The 20,036-nt window shown below is 46.9% G+C and overlaps 1 protein-coding gene across 2 annotated transcripts in view; it reads left to right on the plus strand.

The window, feature by feature from the left end:
* The window catches only part of LATS2 (large tumor suppressor kinase 2), an 83,329-nt gene that overhangs the window by 45,736 nt on the left and 17,557 nt on the right, over positions 1–20,036 (plus strand). The gene's annotated exons all lie outside the window — the stretch shown is intronic.

The following is a 20,036-nucleotide window of genomic DNA, read 5'->3' on the forward strand; positions in this document are numbered from 1 at the left end:
GTAATCGGAAGGGGAGTGTAGTCCCTGAGGGGGCCACCTCGATTTGTGGCAGCACAAACCCTAGGGAGTAGGTTCCTTGCCAGCCGGGAGGCAGAACCCAGTAGGCTCGGTTACCGCATATCCAGTATACTCCTGATGCAGGGGACAGGACACTATTAAAGATAGCAGATGCATACAAATGCTGTGGGTTGAGGTCGACTTCCTTCCCGTTCTGAGTTTCCTTTGCAACAAAGGCCTGCAATGTCTGAGCAGCCATGGTAGCCTAGAGCAAAGGGTCTAAGGGAGGATCTTTATAGGAGGTATCGTTCGCGGGGGAGAAAAAGATTGATCCTTGGCCCGCATCAAAAAAGATCTGTCCTTGAGGCCACGAAGAGTGATATAATACGATTGCATTTGGCGCTCCCTGTTTCATAGCAGGGTGAGAGTTTACTGGCCTGCCCCAGGAATAATTTGAGTACTGTCTAGGCTCTGGAGGACTGCTAAGCTGTGAGGGGGAGAACACCGAATAATTAAAGCCACTCGGGGTGAACCCAGGGGCTTGGACCACGAAGGTAAGGTTATACTGCCAGGCTTCTATGCTGCCAACATAGACAGCACCTTGGTAGCTGGTATAGTTACTTTGCAAGCAAATTGGGTATAAATTCTCAGCATGATTAGTAATATATCCGAATATGGACCCGGATGCTGGGCTTCTTGCTGTAAAGGGCTGATTTCTGAATTTTCATGCCGACTTAAGCGCTTGCTCCCCTCCCCTCAGAGACTGACCCCTGTCTGATTTAGGGTGCGTTCTCGTCCATTCAGAATTACTAGCCTGTAGAGAACCCCACAGGGATGGTGGGGCTGGGATAGGTTCCCCAGCTTCGCTGGGATATACAAAGCCAACAGGCAGAAAGGTTTAGACTATGAGCCATGCGGTTAGCAAGCTGGTAGGAGGAGGTTAACATTCCTTCAGGAAAGGGGAATGGGGTAGTTGGGAGGAATGAGAGAAAAAGCAAGTAAAGCAACTGTTTTGCCATACTACTAGGTCTTAGACAATCGCTTAAGTCGGAGCGTGAGGTCCCCTGCTTGCTCACTGGTCCAGGTGTCGGCTTCTTGTTCCGAGGGTGGCCCGGCTTCCGGTGCGGGCTCACCCAGGGAGCTGCTGTCCGCCTCCTGGTATGGGCCTTCCCACTTTTCTGAGAGTGGCTCGCGCCTCCACTGCTGCACCAATACCCGGTCTCCTGGTTGGAAGTTATGGACTGGCGTGTCTAGGGGAAGTTGCTGGAAGGAGGCGGTGTACCTGTGGAGAGAGGTTAAGACAGACTGCAAGGCAATAACATACGCTCTAAGTTTGGTAATACCTAATTCAAAGGTGACTGCTTCTCGGGCTCCTGGTGGCAAGACTCGGGGCGGCATTTCAAACATTATCTCATAGGGGGACAATTTAATATCTCTTCGTGGTATGTTACGGATACGAGTTAAGGTAACATCCGAGTGTAGTTGCTTCCACTCCTCTAAGTCCTTTTGGAGAGAGATGCCAAAAATGTGTGGGGCAGATACAAATCCTTGAGGCAAAACAGTCCACATAAGTTGAGACTTATGGTGAGTGTCCGGATCTTCCCATTCAAAAGCAAAGAGCTTTTGGCTATCCTCATGGAGAGGGATGGAAAAGAAGGCATCTTTTAGGTCAAGCACTGTGAAGATCTTTGCATTCGGTGGGACCTGGGTTAGGATGGTGTGAGGATTTGGGACCACCGGGTGATCTACTAGAACCTTCTGGTTCACAGTTCGTAAGTCCTGCACCAATTGGTATGAGGTCCCGTCAGCCTTGGGTATTCCGAGTATGGGGGTGTTAAATGGAGATGAGCCTTCCACTAGCCATTCATATCCTTTAAATTTCTCTATGAGGGGTTTTAATCCCCTTCTGGCTTGCTTGTTAAGGGCATATTGCTTTACACGGGTGGGCCCCTCTCCCTCCTTAAGGTAAACCCTTACCGGTGTCACATGCTTCGCCCTCACGGGGGTCCCATCGGCCCATACCTGCGGATTTACATCTTCCAAGCCCTCGATTCCCACCACTGAGCTTTTGCCCTTCAGGAGGGCCATCTGATAGTTGGATCCTTGTTTCACTGGTAACTGCAGCACCATCTGGTTTCCTCGAAAGAAAATCTCAGCTTGGAGTTTAGTAAGGATATCTTGTCCCAACAGGGCAACCAGACAGGCGGGGGAGTAAACAAAGGCATGTTCAAGTAGATTATTGCCGACTTTAGTGAGGAGAGGTCCGCATACGGGTAATTTACTTTGCTTCCCCTCAGTTCCCTCTACCATTACATATTTTCCATTCTCTTCTCTGGATGGGGGCTTTTCAGGGAGCACTGAAAATGTAGCTCCAGTGTCCACTAGTGCTTCATAATTTTTACCACCAACCCTTATTGTTACCATGGGATCCTCGCGGGACTCCGCCCTCAGGGTGGTGGTTTTGGATCCCGGTCCCCATCAGCTGGACTCCTCCCCAGAAAGTTCGATTCTCATTTGGTGTGCTTTAGGGTGCTCCCCCCTCTTTTCTCTCAACCGAGGGCACTCCCTTTTCCAATGTCCTTTCTCTTTGCAATAGGCACATGTATTCGCCTCGACACATCTTGTTCTCTGTGACACAAAACTCTCAAATACCCAAGTAAATCAAATAGTCTTGAAACCAGTCAATAAGGTATCAAGGCACTCAGGCATATGCAGATGGATTGAAAATTCCAAAACTAAAACTTCAGGAAAAAAGTTCTCTTTTTTTCTTAGGATACCTCCAAACTAAATGCATGCATTATTCCAAAACAGATTACCAATTCTAAGCATATCTGGAACATTACAGCTTCAAATGAAATGGTTACTATACCTTCACTTTTAAAAGATCACCCCTTATAGTTTCATAGTTTCATAGTAGCTAGAGTCAGAAGGGACCTAGGTAGATCATCTAGTCCGACCCCCTGCCTTGGCAGGAAAGAGCACCGGGGTCAGATGACCCCGGCAAGGTGCTCATCTAACTTCCTTTTAAAAATCCCCAGGCTAGGAGCCTGCACCACTTCCCCTGGAAGCCGGTTCCAGGCCCTAGCCGCCCTGACTGTGAAGTAGCGCCTCCTAATATCTAATCTAAACCTACCCTCTGCCAGCTTGTGACCGTTATTCCTGGTCACTCCTGGCAGCACACGGGGGAACAGGGACTCCCCCAATACCTGCTGATCCCCCCTGACCAGTTTGTAGCAGGCCACAAGGTCCCCCCTTAACCTTCTCTTGTGGAGGCTAAACAGGTTCAGGTCCCGTAGCCTCTCCTCATAAGGCCTGCCCTGCTGACCCCTGATCATACGAGTGGCCCTCCTCTGGACTCTTTCCATATCGTCCACGTCCCTCTTGAAGTGTGGCGCCCAGAACTGGACGCAGTACTCCAGCTGCGGCCTGACCAGTGCCGCATAGAGGGGGAGGATCACCTCCCTGGACCTGCTCGAGATGCATCTGTGGATGCATGACAGGGTACGGTTGGCCTTCTTGACTGCCTCCCCACACTGCTGGCCCATGTTCATCGTGGAGTCAATGACAACTCCAAGATCCTTTTCCGTCTCCGTGCTGGCAAGAGGGGAGTTCCCCAACCTGTAAGTGTGGTGCCGGTTCTTCCTCCCCATGTGCAACACCTTGCACTTATCAGTGTTAAACCCCATCCTATTCTCATCCGCCCACCGTTGCAACCTGTCAAGGTCAGCTTGTAGCCTATTGCACCCTTCTAGTGCACCCACATCCCCCCACATCTTAGTGTCATCAGCAAACTTGAACAGGGTGCTTTCTACCCCCTCATCCAAGTCACTGATGAAGATGTTGAACAGTGCGGGCCCGAGGACCAAGCCCTGCGGAACCCCGCTGCCCACGTCCTTCCAGGTCGAGAAGAACCCATCCACTACCACCCTCTGGGTGCGGCCCTCCAACCAGTTAGCGACCCATTTGACTGTGTGGGCATCGACACCACAGTCTCCCAGCTTTTTGATAAGGACAGGGTGAGAGACAGTGTCGAAAGCCTTCCGGAAGTCCAGAAAGACTACATCCACAGCAACCCCTGCGTCTAATGATTTGGTGACCTGATCATAAAAGGCCACCAGGTTGGTCTGACAAGACCTGCCACTGATGAACCCATGTTGGTTGCCCCTGAGCATTCATTCCCCCGCAAGGCCCTCCTGGATGTGTGCCAGGATAATTTTTTCAAAGAGCTTACCCGGGATTGAGGTAAGACTAACTGGCCTGTAATTTCCCGGGTCCTCTTTTTTTCCCTTTTTGAAGATAGGGACCACATTGGCCCTCTTCCAGTCCTCCGGCACCTCACCAGAGCACCACGAGTGCTCGTAGAGCAGCGCCAGGGGTCCCGCAATGACCTCGGCCAGTTCCTGTAGAACCCTAGGGTGAAGGTCGTCCGGACCAGTGGACTTGAACACGTCCAGCCTCTCCAGAAGTACCCTAACTAACTCCTCGCTAACCCCTGGCCCAGGCGTGTCTCTCCCGGGGCCCGAGGGGGGCCCAGCAGGGAGGTGGCTGAACTGGTCCCTACTTAGGAAGACAGAGGCAAAGAAATCGTTAAATATGTTAGCTTTGTCATCTGGCATGACGACTAAGTTGCCCATCGTGTCCTGCAGGGGCCCCACATTACCCGGGACCCTCTTTTTACCCCCTATGTATTTGAAGAAGGACTTCTTATTGTCCTTAATCCGGGAAGCTAGTCCTATCTCCATCTCTGCCTTGGCCTTCCTGACTGCCCCCCCTACCCTATAAATCTGTCTGAAGTACAGAACATATCTACCTTTTCAATAAACTGGAGTAAGGGTGCAGAGATGGGGGAGCAAGCCGCCGTATGCTGCCTGCTCCACCCATCTCCAGGTTTGTCCCAGCACATGCTATTTTCGCATGCTTTTTTTCTGGGGTTTATTTGTGCTACCAGAAAATCCTGCACTGCAAATTAGCAGTGCCAAGCACGGTTTAACATGCAATGAGTGCGGTTTGTGACACCACAAAGCCCACATGCCTGCACATCTGAACACACCCTAAGCATGCAAGCCAGAAAAAAAAGCAGAAGCAAATCCAAATTGTGACAGTCTGCCTGCAAACACCACTCTACACAACAGGTGAGGAGACAGCAGCTTGACACAATGCAAAAGAATATGCTGACAGTTATACTTGTTGCACATTTCTTGATCTAAGATGGTTGGTCCTGGGCCATGCCTAACTAACAGTTAATGTAAGGGAACTGGTCCCAATGTCAGTCATGAACTACTACGTTATGTACCCTTGTGACCTGGTCAACATCAAAGGCTCCCATTCCTGGCCAGCCTACCCCGAAGGTAGGCCATTCTAATTGACAGAACTTTGAAATTTCACCCTTAGTCATTTTTATTCCATAATCTCCATATTTGACAAATTTATCAAAATTGCGCAAAATACAACCCAACGGGGTGCTGGAGTTTTCAACTCGGGAGCGACCCGTACCCATTATGTCTCTTTCCAAATTCTGGGCCAAAGAACTCCCAGACCAATGTCCTGACAGACCAGCAAATAACAATACTAACAAAATGAGACAGGGAATTAGTATACTCACTCCAAACACGCCCAGGTACCTCGTCCTCGGAGTCTGCGGCTGGGGTGACTCAAATAGAAATGGAGTGCCTTTAACCTCCCGGGTGCCCCGACTCACGCTTTCGGCCTCGTGGCAAGCCCAAATTATGGCTTGGTGCGCACTCCACGAGTACGTACGTCGGTCTTGTCGTCCGGCCCCGGGGTGGTCCAAGAGCTCTCCTGCCTGGTTCGCCAGAATTGTTGCACAAGGGGCCGTTCGAGCTCCTAGAGGCTAAGTTCCAATTTGGTCCCCAGAAGTGAGTCACACCACAAGCCACAGAGACAAAGCCTTTATTGCTTGCAAGCAGGTCGGCCTGGAGTCATGAGACTCAGATCAAAGCCCGACCCCGAGTGCCTATTCTCCATTTCTTATATACTTGATTACAAGGTATTGGGAAAATTCCATTAGCGCAATCGCATTTCAAACTAGCATAGTTGTGAAGCTAAGGACTTTCCAACTGCAAGTCTGCGGTTTGCATGTTTGCACAACAGAGTGGGAAACAAGCTGCATGTAGATGCTTCCTAAGTTCTCGTAAAAGCAAATAGTTTTCAGCCCCCCCACTTTTCCCACAGGCGCATCAAAGAGCTACTCAACACAGTTCACGAAGACCCAGAGGGATAGCCTTCCATCTTCAGCTCCCTCTGTGCAAAAATGAAGTTTATTTCCTACCTATGGGGACTTTTTTACCATCTTGTACCATCTACACTGTTCCCAGAGCCTGATGAAGGGACTTTGATCCTGAAAGCTTGCAGAAAAAGACAGTTTTCTTGCCATTTTCCAGTTGGTCTAATAAAAGGTATAATTTTGGAACCAAGATTTCTAGTTTTTTGTAACAAGGGCACACTCTTGACTCGTATTCAGTTTATGGTCTAGGCCCTTTTCTGCAGTACTGCATCCTAGCCAGGTGTTTCTTATTCTGTGGGTGCAGATAGAGCAGGTGCTCTATCTTGTTTTGCTTGTCCTTACTGAATTTTATGTGATTAATTTTGGACCATTTTTCCAGTTCACAACTATGCAATTTTGAGTTTCACACCTCCAGACTAAGGGTTTATTAGCCAATAGCACAGCATGTATGTATTCATGTTATGTGTAATTTCTTCTTATTTTTTCCCCCCCCAACACAGAGATCTGATCTTGAATGCTGTTCATGTCAGTGGAAGCTCAGGATGCATTGTGTTGTGCAGTTTAGTCCCTTATCACTTACCTATTTTAAAAGCAAATTACATTAATATGTAAGGCACTATAATGCTTTGGGCATAACTCCACAGCCTCCTTCCCAACCCTGAGTTGACCAGAGATGAAAGAAGCCCTTTCCCCACTAGTTCTTGCTGAGTCATATCAGAGGCTGAGACCAGCATTGCAGCTGGTCAGAGGCAGCTTGGAGTAGGTTTGAGTGCATCTTCCAAGGCTGCTTTGTACCTTTGTCTTGGCAGAGCCTGAACGCAGCACTAAGGGGACACTGGTCTGCTCTGAGTTGCTTGGGGCTGCTCTTAAGGTGTTTACTCTGCATAATTTCTGGTCATTAGTGTACCTTTGTAGGAGCAGGTGGACAGGGTTCATTTTGCTACTGGCAGAGCCTGGGTCAGGTGTGAAGATGGATATGTTTGGCTCCTTGTGAGTGTTTTAAATCCCTTGCGAGTTTGAAGTTTCCAAAGGGGGAAAAATCACCTGAAAGAGGGTTCTTTAGATTAAAAAAAAGGAAAGAAAAGAATGGATTTTTTTCACGCTGTAACTCCAGAATGATTAAATAAGGTTTACCAGGGTAAGGTCACCTTGAGACTGAGAATAAACGTAAGGGACTTTGGCCAAAATCTTTGACAAATGAGGCAGATGCTTGAAAATGAGTTTATAATGAAAATAATTCTTTAGCATGCAGTGTTGAGAGTAGTGTTTGAAATTACATTAGTGAAGCAGAAGTTATTTATCTGGAGCTGAGGAAAAAAAACCCTATATTGTTCAGATTATCTTTTTTTCCCTGCTATAAAGACTTTAAGATTACACTTGACTCATATGTGGGGTCTGTCTATGATTGGGCCCCCTACTGTCTTGATTCTTTTTGTTGCAGTATTTTTGAGCATTAAAAAAAAAAATCAGATATTTTGTCACTTCATTTTTTTAGTGCACTTCAACCTTTGGATCCTTTCCTTGTTTATCTGATTTTCCTTTGTGATTTTGTAAGGGCAATCTCAGTTCAAACTTTATCTGTAGTTACTGAATTATATTCAAGGAAAAGAGTTGAAAATGGGGGATTGGCTTACAATTGGAACTATGTGGTATAAAAGACTTGTGCCCCTGGAGGCTGGGAGGACATGGCAAGATCCTGCAGCTGGCGACGGCGCTGTCAATGGCGGGAGCATGGCGGCAGTAAGCAGGGAGCTCCCACAGGCAGCCACGGTGCTGTCAGCAGTGCGGGGGGGAGGAGGACAAGCGGTGAACACCCGCAGCAATTGCGGACCGCCTGCAGACGCTGCTGGTGGTGTCGGCAGTGAGGGGCGACCGCCCGCAGTCGGCAATGCCTTTTCTCAGAGGTTGCGCTGCCCTGCTCAGCGTGGTGCACGTGCATCTGCGTGCATCCCCTACACATCGCTGATGGCCTAAACACACACACAATGGCATAGTAAGGTGGCTGTTTATAGCCTGAAATGGAGCAACATCCTTCCTAGCTGGTAACAATTGTAAAGAACAGCTGTACCCATTACTAATGGACACAATCCATGCCCCCTTCAAAGAAACCACTATAAATGCTGCCTTGAAAAATGTAGTACTTTTCTGGTTCTCTAAAAGCCAACATTTGCCCTTGAAGCCATCTCGTACTGTTGTACCATCTTCAACCTCCTGTTCTTGGGTAAAATGTATGTGAAAGAAATAGTTATCCAACTCCAACAGTATGGGACATCAGTGAGCATCCAGGAGTTCCCACCACAGGAGAATGGCCTCGTATCCTGCCAGTTAACTGATTGGCAGGGTGAAGGGAGGCATTGCTCAAGGGCTGGAGCCCTCCCTGGCTGTCTATGGTGGCTGCTGCTTTTTCAGTAGTTGACAGCCTACCCCCTTCCCAGGTTGTCAATCAGTGGGCTCCCCAAAGGGCTGGGGTGGCCCAGGGAGTAAGGTCTCTAGTGCCTCCTGGCTGGAGAGCATGCCATGGCAGCTGTCCAGCCAGGGGTTTGAACACTTGTATGCTACAACTCCCAGGGTATTTTTCTTGTGGTAAGATATTCTTACAGCTAGAAATAAACATTAGTTTCTGGCCTTATTATTTCAAATGACAGAGGGAACAGAGAGACAGCAGAGCGTTGCATCACTGGGCTCTGTAAGGAGTATGTTTCTTTTAGAACCTTAATTGGGATCATCTGATCCAAAAGTAGTGGACTTCCTTCCTGCTGTGTTACTTGCCTTTCTCTTCTCCTCATCCTGGTTTCTAGGAGTGAGCATCTTCCTTCTGTAACTGAGTCTGGCTGGCTGCTTGCCTGACCTAGCCTCCTTTCTCCTGAAGAGAAAGTCACAGTGCAGTTGGGTTGTCCCCTTATTTCTCATCTTATTAATGCTGTGGTGACCATTGTCCCTATTGTGTTGGGCTCTTTTCATCCTGTCATTACACTTTGCTTTCATTCATAGTGCAGAGCCTCATGCAGTATTTTCCTCTGACGTGCGTCACATGCTTCCTGGAATTGTATGGTTATGTAACCTAATGGGAGTACATGTTCATGTTTGGCCTAAAATACATGTAAGGACCTTTTATTTGAAAAAGAAAAGAGAGAGTGCGCGCTTGGGGACTTCTGCGTATGTTGCTTTCAAGGATCTTCTAGGCCAGCCAGAGTTTCAACCTATTTTCAACAAAAGGTGCATGTACATGTTCATATGCACATGCACAGATACTTACATGAGCAGGAATTGGGTTCCTAAACTACTTGCTGGATTTGAAAACCTGCATATGCAGTTTCTTAAATATTTCAAGAGACTTTCTTGATACGTTTACATGTACAGTCTTTGTCTGGGGATGCAGTGTTGTAAGCAAGCCCTTCATTTTACAAGCACTTGATTGGGATCAGTAAACAGCCACATTTGGTTTATTTCCAAATGGCTGAACTTCAAGGCCTTGGATTGAGCCGTAGCCAAAATATTATGTCTCTGCTTCACATGCATAGAACATATATTTGAACCACTCCTCTTACAGATTGGGTGTGAGTATGAAACGGTAGATTTCCTGCATGAGATAACTGGTTGTCAAACATCTACTGTTTGGGGATGTAGTATATAAAGTGTTTTAAAACAGGGGTAGGCAATTATTTCGGCTGGAGGGCCATTTAATGAGTTTTGGTGAAGTGTAAAGGGCCGCAATGGTAGCCCTGCCCCTTGACCAGGTACACCCCTACCTCCAGTAATCAGCTGGGGACCAGAAGTCCCATCCCCCTGACTCAAGAAGTCTGTGGGCCAACGAGAGGTAAAGCGCTGCTCAACCTGGTACTGGCTACGGGGGATGACCTAATCGGCGACCTAGTGATCAATGGGAAGCTGGGTGACAGTGACCACGAGCTGATCACCTTCACCATCCGCCGTAAAGCTGGCAAGTAAGTCAGCAACACGGAAGTCCTTGACTTCAAGGAAGCTGACTTTGACAAGCTCAGGAGGCTTGTCAGTGAAGCCCTAAGGGACCACAACCCCAGAGAGAGGGGAGTTCAAGAAGAGTAGTTGCTCCTCAAGGGAGCAATCCTCAATGCACAAGCTAATTCTATTTTATCTTGGAGGAAAGGCAGCAAGAGGGCACAGCAGCCCCCCTGGCTCTCCAGGGATCTAGCAGACCTCTTGAGGCTAAAAAGAAAGGCCTACAAAGGATGGAGGATGGGATTCACCTCCAAGGAGGATTATTCTGCACTGGTCCAGTCCTGCAGGGAGAAAACCAGGAAAGCCAAGGCTGCAACCAAACTCCAACTAGCTTCGAGCATCCAGGACAATAAAAAGTCCTTTTTCAGATATGTGGGGAGCCGGAGGAAAAGCAAGGGCAACATTGGACACGTGCTGAACCAGATGGGGCAACTAACAACTGATGTCCAGGAAAAAGCTAACCTATTAAATGGGCACTTTGCGTCAGTCTTTCATCAGTCCCATGGGACGCCATTGCCGGCTACGGGCCAGGGAAGTCCGGGTGAGGGAGATCCCCTGCCCTCCATTAATGCTGACCTCATGAAGGAACACCTCGAGAGGCTGGATACCTTCCAAGTCAGCCGGCCCTGACAATCTACACCCCAGGGTACTCAAGGAGCTGGCGAGCATCGCAGCCCAGCCTCTGGCACGGATCTTTGAAAACTCCTGGTGCTCTGGTGTAGTGCCCGAAGACTGGAAGAAGGCCAATGTGGTGCCAATCTTCAAGAAAGGGAGGAAAGTGGATCCAGCAAACTACAGGCCCATCAGCCTGACCTCTGTCCTGGGGAAGATCTTTGAAAAGTTTATTAAAGAAGCCATCATTAATGGACTGGCCAACGCCAACATCCTAAGGGATAGCCAGCATGGGTTTGTTGTGGGTAGGTCTTGCTTGACCAATCTCATTTCCTTCTATGACCAGGTGATCTATCACCTGGACAAGGGAGAAGAGATTGATGTCATATATCTTGACTCCAAAAAAGCCTTCGATCCAGTATCCCATGATCACCTCTTGGCGAAACTGGCCAATTGTGGCCTTGGGTCCACAATGATCCGCTGGCTGGGAAATTGGCTCCGTGGTCAGACCCAGAGGGCAGTAATTGATGGAAGTCATTCATCATGGTGTCCTGTGACCAGTGGGGTCCCCCAAGGCTCTGTCCTTGGACCCATATTTTTCAACATCTTCATTAATGATGGGGACATTGGAGTCAGAAGCAGACTGGCCAAGTTCACCGATGACACCAAACACAGGGGGCTGAATGTGGGTGATCTTCCGAGGTCCCTTCCAACCCTAATGTCTGTGAAATCCCTCAAACTCCTGACTTTTGCCATCAGAAGCATCTCCTCTTGCCCAGGAAGTACTCCTTTGAGGGGAGTTGCTTATATATTGTGTGGAGGGGTAGGAGGTTTGTGGGGGTAAGTGTGGGGAATGTGGGTATATGTGTTGGATGTGTGGGGGGGGTATGGTGGAGAGTGGGGCATGTTGTGGGGGGTATTGGTGGGTTTGGTGTGCACACGCAGAGGGGCTTCCCCCTTCCTGCTCTTTGACTTGGGTGAGCCGAGCCCCTCCTCTGCCTCCTGCTGCTGCTGCTTTCACCCCACCTGTTTGTCCCATGCCTGCCCAGCAGGGCTGCAGGCAAACCTGCTCTGGCTCCTGCTCCCGTCCCACCTGCCTGTCCCATGGCTGCCTGGCAGGGCTGCAGCCAAGCCCATGCTGGCGGCTGCTGCCCCACCTGGAGCTTTGTAAGCAGCCGAGCTCTGTCTCACCCACGCACAAACAGGACTAAAGCAAGCTGCGGGTAGAGCGAATCCCCACCCCGTTCCCCTCAATACTATAGCTTCCCCTCCATACCTGCTGCCCAGAGCGCTGCAGCAGGGACAAGAGAAGGAGTTGCTGGGTGCTAGGGGAGCCCAACAGTTTCCTGGGCTGCCACAATAGCAGCAGTATCAGCTCTGCCCGGAAGCTGTGCCCGCTGCCTGGGCCTGGGGCCTTCCAGTGGAGGAGGCTGTGAGCAGCTTCCTTCTGTAACTGGGTCTGGCTGGCTGCTTGCCTGACCTAGCCTCCTTTCTCCTGAAGAGAAAGTCACAGTGCAGTTGGGTTGTCCCCTTATTTCTCATCTTATTAATGCTGTGGTGACCATTGTCCCCATTGTGTTGTTAAAAGAATGAATGGCTGTAAACTGGGGTTCACAATTCAATTCATTTTGGAAATTTAAAAGAAGGTTTCTAACCAGCAGTTTTGGAACCAAGGTTCTGGAACAACCTTGTAGTAGGAGTAGCAGGGGTGAAATACCTTGATTGGTTTATGAATGAGACAGCAGGGACTGAGTTGACCCAGAAGGCCCTTTCTAGTACCTCTCCACACAATTCCTTAGGAACTATAATAGGTCACAAGCTTGCTTATTTATTTATTGTCCTGGACCAGGACAATAAAAAGTCCTTTTTCAGATATGTGGGGAGCCGGAGGAAAAGCAAGGGCAACATTGGACACCTGCTGAACCAGATGGGGCAACTAACAACTGATGTCCAGGAAAAAGCCAACCTATTAAATGGGCACTTTGCGTCCTATTATATCCTAATAAATATAATGCATTTAACCTGTGACAGAGCTGCACATGAACTTACAAGCAAATACAAAGACAGAATCCCTGCCACAAGATGATAATGATCTAAAATTAAGTTGTAAAGGAAACAAGAGGGCAGCATCAGAGGAAGCAGGCAGAGAAAACTGGTATTAAAATAAAGGGACTGCTGCTCTGTGGGCCCACAGTGTCCCACAAAGTATAGTATAAGCCTTGTAGCATGAATTGCTTATGTTACATTTTTAAGACCATGAATGAAAAATTCTACAATGGTGGGCTAGCTTTGAAAGACTAATTCTCATTTCTTGATAATCTGTGCTGACATTATCTTGATTTTTCGCCCTTCCTTGGGGAATGTGTATCTACTTCCTGCATCTGTCACCTGGCCTTCTTTTGTAAACGGAGCATTTTTATTTTTTTTGTTGATGCTAGCAATTAATTACTGGTGCCAAATTTTGGAGGACCTATTGTCGTCTTCAGACGCAACGTTCTCACAAAGAAGTCACTTATTGTAACTTCTTGAGCAGTCTTCACTGAAATGATAAATACCTCCTGGTGAGTAGGAGCTTTTTTGAATGAAAGCTTGTTTGGACAACTGTGGAGTACGTAAAGAACATTCAGCTCTGCCGGTGCTAGTAGAGTCCAGCCAGGCAGGAGGCTAAACTGGGGAAAACCTTCTATACTGCCTACAGAGCACATAGTAAAGTGAGGTCTGTGCATACACAGTCAGAGATCTCTGCCATCACAGAAGGATTTTCCCTGTTGAGCATCAGGGGAAGAGGTGCACTAGTATATCAGTTGTATATCAGATCAGCACCGATAAAAAGACAATTAACATTATTGGCAATTGGCTTTCTTTGGCCCGTGTAGCCGATAATGTCCCCTATTTAAATACCACGTGCATATGCACAGATGTAACATGTACATGGCCAGGAATGCAGGTGAGCAGTTTGGAGAGCAATGTCCAGCCAGTAAGTCGGGGGGGGGGCGGGGAGGGCATGGAGGTGCAGATTAAGGGCCCCATGGTGAGGGAGGGAGTGGGGCAGGGGTAGGTGCTGCCCAGCCAGGGCAGTGAATGCAACTCAGTGGACAGTTTGTTTGGGGGGTGGGGCTGTGCACGAGGCCGGCGGGTGGCAGCAGCACTGGGACGGGTGGATATGGGGTGGGCTACAGCCACCCTAAAATTCCCATAGCCACCCCTCCCTGCACTGCCCCCACCCACCCCACTCCCACCCACCCTGAGTGCAACCCTGGCCTACCACCCCTGCTGGAAAGCGGCAAGCGCTTCCTCCAGCCACGAACCTGCAGTGAGCAGCCTGCCCTCGCCCTGCACACAAATCCAGGGGGCACATGCTACCCATGCCTCCGCTGGGGGTGCACACAGCAGTGGGGAGCTGCCCCCTGCTCCACCCGCAACGGTCCCCAGAAGAGCCACCCACCAGGTTGCATGCAGTACCTACCCCTGCCCCACTCCCTCCCTCACAACTGGGGCCTTGATCTGCTCCCTTCCCCCCCAGACTTACTAGACAGATGCTGCTCTCCAAGCTCCTGGGTTGTTGCATTCTTGTAAATTGGCTATCAGATTGGTACCGGCTGATATAGCCGTCAGTATTGGCCAGGAAAATCTTTATTGGTGCACCCCTAGAACTTGGAGGTGAGTCTTTGTGGCAAAACCTTTCTTTCTCTTGAAAAACAACTTTGTCAACTGAGGACTTGAGATAAGCACATTAGAGAATATTGTGGTTTAAAGCTGTTCAGTTTATGCAGTCCCCTCTTGTTCATTTCCTGTAGTTGTGGAGGCTGGAAAGAAAACAAACACCTGTTCCTTTTTGTGAATCAGCAAACATGGAATGCAACAAAGGTTCCTTAAGCCCAGATATTGAGTACATAAGATGGTGACCTTGTGGCAGCCTGAGTACATTAGAGTTTCCATCAGATGCATCAAATGTCACAGGTATGCAGAGCAGCTGACCACTTACCCCTCCTGGCTTAGTGTTTTAACAGGTAAAATTAATTTTAAAAAGAACATTTTTAACATTTGTGGGGGGGTTTCCAACCACAACCAGCACTAGCAGTAAGGAAAAGATGCCGAAAAGCTCTGCCCTGAGACTGGCTTGAATTCTCAAGGCAGAATACATAGAATGCAAAGAATGATGTGTGGCCGGGGCTGCTCTGTTCCCTTGTGATTTGCTTGCACGCTGCCAATAGCTTGTGTTTCTTATTAAAGTCTGACAGCTGGCTGCAGTGTTATTAGAAACACAGTCAGCAGTGAAGTCCCTCAAACCATAATGCAACTTCAAGTATTTGGCCGAGGGAAAAGAAAATGATCCGCAGCTGAGGGCCTGATCCTGCTCACATGGCAGCTAATGGAAATCTTTCTGTTGACCTTAGTGGGAGCTGCATCGAGTCCTGTGTCTACAGGAGTGTTTTGGTATTGGACACTGCATTAAACAGATATTATTTTTTGTCTCACTTCTGTTTTTTCTGTGTCTGAAAGTACTTACCTGAAGACCAGGTAACTGTGTAACAACTCCTTAAAGTACAAGGGGAAATGGCTCCCTGGCAAGTGTAAATCTGTGTGGCTCCACTGATGCTGATGGGACTGCCCTACTGTACCTGCATTGAGGGTCTGCTTCATTATTTTCCTGAAGTCCCAGCTCTCTACAGTGTCAGGAGTGGCAGCGGCCAGAGACAAGAGGCTCTTGATCAGCACGCATACTGTGACTGGGGCTGGATGTGCTCTGTGGCCTGACAAGTGCCTTGGGGTAAAAATCTCAACCACATCCCAGTTTCCTAGTTTGTGAAAGTACCATAGTAAGTTCCAGTTTGTTTTTCATCATTTGAGACTTTGGAGGAAGTAAGGGTGAGAGGATCTTACTAGAAGGTGGGAAATGAAAGTCCTTCCTGGTTTTGCCCTTTGTCACCAGACCGGTGGTCCCAAGCTCTAGCTTTCTTATTAGTCTCCCTTGCAGTCAATGGCTGAAAGGTTCAACTTTCAAATCAGGTTGGTTGAAATGTTAATGTTGCATGAGATTAAAAATGACTCCAACTAATATACCTTATCAGGGAGGTGAAACATGTAGTTTGTATTGGACCTCTGCCTTTCATCTTCCTAATTTTGATTGGGGGAATGAAGAGAGAAGTACAAAGGGTAACTCCAGTATTGGAAGGCTGTAGCCAAAGTCAGCTTCACTAGTCCACTCCATTCGTGGAGAAGAAAGTCAGTGAGAAAAAGAAGTTAGGAATGGAATATTTTTTTCTAAGTCCTGCAGATCAGCCTTCCTGAAAGGAGATGAACTGGGTTCTCTTCCTTTTTGTGCATTGTCAACAGACTTGTTTAACAAATACTAAGAAGTTATTCTGTGGAGCCCCACTGAAAGCCAACATTAGCCTCCCCAAAAATCTGGTTATTGTGTATGATTGGTGTAAATGGTTGTAGTTTGAACAGCTAAAGCTCACACAATACTAATTCTGAAGAATTAGTCCTCAGAATAGAATTGAACTGTAAAACTGGAGTCCATAGATGACAAGAATGCGGAAACACAAGGATATGAATTTACTAACGCTTGAGAAACGCTTGAGCAGAAAAAAAGCCCAACTTGTGGGAAATTCTTTTCCTCACGCATATTTTCTTACTGATTTAAAGTTATCCTTAGTAATATGTTGATGCCAGTGAAATATTTTAGCTATAGGAAACCTGAACCCAACTACTGCCTGTCTATAAATTATGAGTCATAAATTGAAAGAAGAATATTCAGATTTGCTACAGCTATTCCCCAAGTAGAGCCTATGAGTAATGGAGAAAATATTGCATTTTGGGGAGCAGGGAGGAAACTATGCTCAGCAAAACAAAAATGCCAAAGACAGGCATTCAACTTTTTGCTTCATGTGAATGAATGTCAGTTGAGAAGATTGTCTGTTGTTAAAGTAACTGAGCAACCATCAAGTTACATGTACTTACAGTTTATTTGAGTGCGAGACGTTTTTCCTTGTGACAAATGAGACGAAAGTTAGCCATGAATGTTAGGGTACCTGAAAGCCAACCATGTATCTGTGGTCTATGAGGGAGACCACATGGGTTTCTGCTTGTCCAGCTTTAGTGTTTGCTGAGTTGGCAGCCCTGCAAGGATAAGGGTGGTTCCCTTCCCCTCCTGCTATTCTTCATGACCCACTGTAGGATTTTTGGATCGGGTGCATTGTGTTTGTAGGATAAGCCAGAATGGATGCTCTTGTAGGAGCCTCTTTGGGCAGATGCTTATTAGGTAGTTAGTTGCCTGAAGCCACAAGAAACTAAACTCTGTGGCCCAGGAGCTCCCTGTGACACATGCTCATAACACGGGCTCACAACATGTTCACAAAATAGACAAATTGGGTCCTCAATGGGTGGGTTAACGAGAGTGATGTCGAGACCTTGAGAATGGCCATTAAATGAGAAAACATTAAGAACTAACACAAGTCACTTTGGCAGAGATGGTGCTAATGCTAACCCTCCCCAGGCCTAAATTTTAACTGTCTGGCTCCAGGAGTGCAGTTCATAAACTCAAGCTAAACATGAAGGACTAGATCCTACTCCAGCTATTAAGACCTAAATGAGATACTATCCTACCCTGTTTGAGTCCCTGAAAATCCATTAAAGCATGTATTTTTGTAACATGGTGTCATCTTAGCATTAAGGCTGTGTTACAGGAAAGCAGCAAGGAAGAAGGGGACCCACCCACCTTTTGTATTAATAAGTTTCCAGGCAGTTGAGAAGGGTGGAGTATGGTCAAACTTGAAGTGCCTAATAGGTGAAGTAAGCTCTGACCCAAAGTGTCCTATGCATTGAATAAGAGAAGCTGGGCATGCAAGAATGGGATTTGCTAGAGCCCGCAGAACTAAAAGGAGAGAGGTATATCTGCAGTCCTGACCACTCCTGAATTTAGGTCTCAATTGACAGATCAGAATTAGGCATCGATGTGAGCTGGGATTCATAGTCCCAAAGCTCTTCCTCGGCCTTCCCAAGCTGTCCCTTTTGGAAATAAAAAGATGCCTGCTGCTTTTTTAAAGTGTGAACAGCCAACCCACTTTTTATAATAGCCCAGAGTGAGGGCACTCATGTGGGAGATTGAGTCCTGGGTAATGGGCCCCCTTCAGCCTTAGAGGTTACAAACCCACATCCCACCTCCCAAGAGAGTGCCCCAACCACCTGCATTCCCATCTCTGTTCCTGGGAACACTGATACATTTATCACCATCACTTGGTGGGTAGTTCACTCTCCTGGGGTGTGAGAAATGGGGAATTTAAACTTCCTCAGGTTTTCACATCCTGGGCAAGTGGTTTAGCCAGTCTGTCACATAAACAGTGGGCGTCAGCTGTACCATCACCACCAGGGCTGTTTTTAAATGAAAGTGCTTTTGGCTGCTCTGCTTTGTGCCAAATTCAGCACAGTCAGCATATGTTAGATTCACTACGTGCGCTCTGGGAGACTTAAGTAGGGGACACTGAGGCTGTTCATCCCAAATGGCCTTGAGAGGGAGATGTGATGGTCAGCCATGATAACACCACCTCTTGGCAATCTTGGTAGCAGTTTCCCCTTATCTTCAAAGAGGACAGAGCAGCCGTATCTCAGAGGCCTTACAAGGCTAAACGCATCATTGTAAGTGAAATGTTCACATGCAGCAGCCATAAGAAAAACGCACAAAGTAAACCCCATGAGAAGGCTGCCCTTGTAGTGAAAGGGGGACGCTGGCCCCAGATTCTGGGCTCGTTTCATCCAGTCACATAAGTTAGACGCTTTGTTAAACAGTTTCAGCTTTTAGGTTGTGTCTTGTGACTTCCACATCAGCATTTAGCACGTTAGTGGTAATTTGGACCACGGCAACACCCATGCTATACTAGGCAATTTCCAGTCATGCAGTTGGTTGAAGACACTGGGTGGTCCCCACATTAATTTCCATTGAGCTGGGATGTTTTGCCAAATAAAATGCTATCTCTACTCTGATAGGGTTATTACAATATTTGTGAAATTTTAAGTTTCATAGCGGCCCTTGAATATAATTGGGAGAATAAGGAACAAAATGATCAATTACAAGAAGTGTTACATCTTTTTTTTCCTACCCTAAATCTGACTGCTGCTTTTTGCAGATCGGATTTGAGTGGTATTTTTAGGGGTTCTTATAATACAGTTTTCTGTGAGCTGCTGCTTTAATATAAGAACAAGTTCTACACATTTTTATGTCTAGTCAAATTAATCTGTCTGTCCCCATTTTAGATTTTATTTGGTTGAAGACTTTTTTTAATACAAGAGTTTAGGAAAGCAAAGCATACTTTTCACAGCTTATATTCCAGTACATCAAAACTCACAAACTTATCCTAAAAGAGTCCCTTTTAAGGAACCTAGTGCCCAAACCTACAGAACTAGCGTTAAGTCTTCCTAATGAGTGGAGAGGCTACCCTGCCCTACCTTCTGTAGGGCTATCTAATAAAATATTTTCCATTTAAAGAAGCCAGAGATACTTTACAGACTCTTATTAGGCCTTTTGTACCTCTCTCAGTTAACAACATATACACTTTCAAGATATGTAAGTTAACTCACCAGAAGAGAAAGGACTTGTCCAAAGTCATGTGTTAGTTTAGTTGCAGAGTTGAGATTAGAACCCTGTAACTAAATCTCTCTAAAGTGTGCATCACTGACATTCATCTTCAATTTGTAGTTGTCTCTTTTGATCACTGCTAATGTACAGCTGAGATATTAGCTATCCTTTAGAAATAAATATTACTTATCTTTTAAAGAGCACCAACTTGGATTTTGTTCTCCCAAGGGACAGTAATTTTAAAAATACCCTTTACATTTATATAGGGAATGTTTGTCCTAAATTAATAAAAAATAATTGTGGCTTTTGGTCTCTGCGAACTCAGTGTGAGCAATATTACTTGAATTTTCATGCAATTACAGGAGGTATTTTCCTCCTGTATGTTGTCTAGTCCCATTTGTTTTGAATAATAACAACAATTGAATTATTCAAAATGTCTTTTTACAGTATACACTGATTTAGAGCAGCAGCAACTGAAAAAATAATTAATAAACTGTAGCTACTGCAGTTTTTAGTTGTCATTTTGCATATCATATAACAAGGCCAATTTTGGGGGGACATATATAACAGGGCCAATTTAGGGTACATGGAGCATGAAGTACTTTGCTATGAAATATTTTGAGTGTG

This window comes from Crocodylus siamensis, chromosome 1 (genome assembly GCF_052110815.1).
Source record: "Crocodylus siamensis isolate JL-2025a chromosome 1, ASM5211081v1, whole genome shotgun sequence".
In the NCBI taxonomy this organism is placed as follows: Eukaryota; Metazoa; Chordata; order Crocodylia; family Crocodylidae; genus Crocodylus; species Crocodylus siamensis.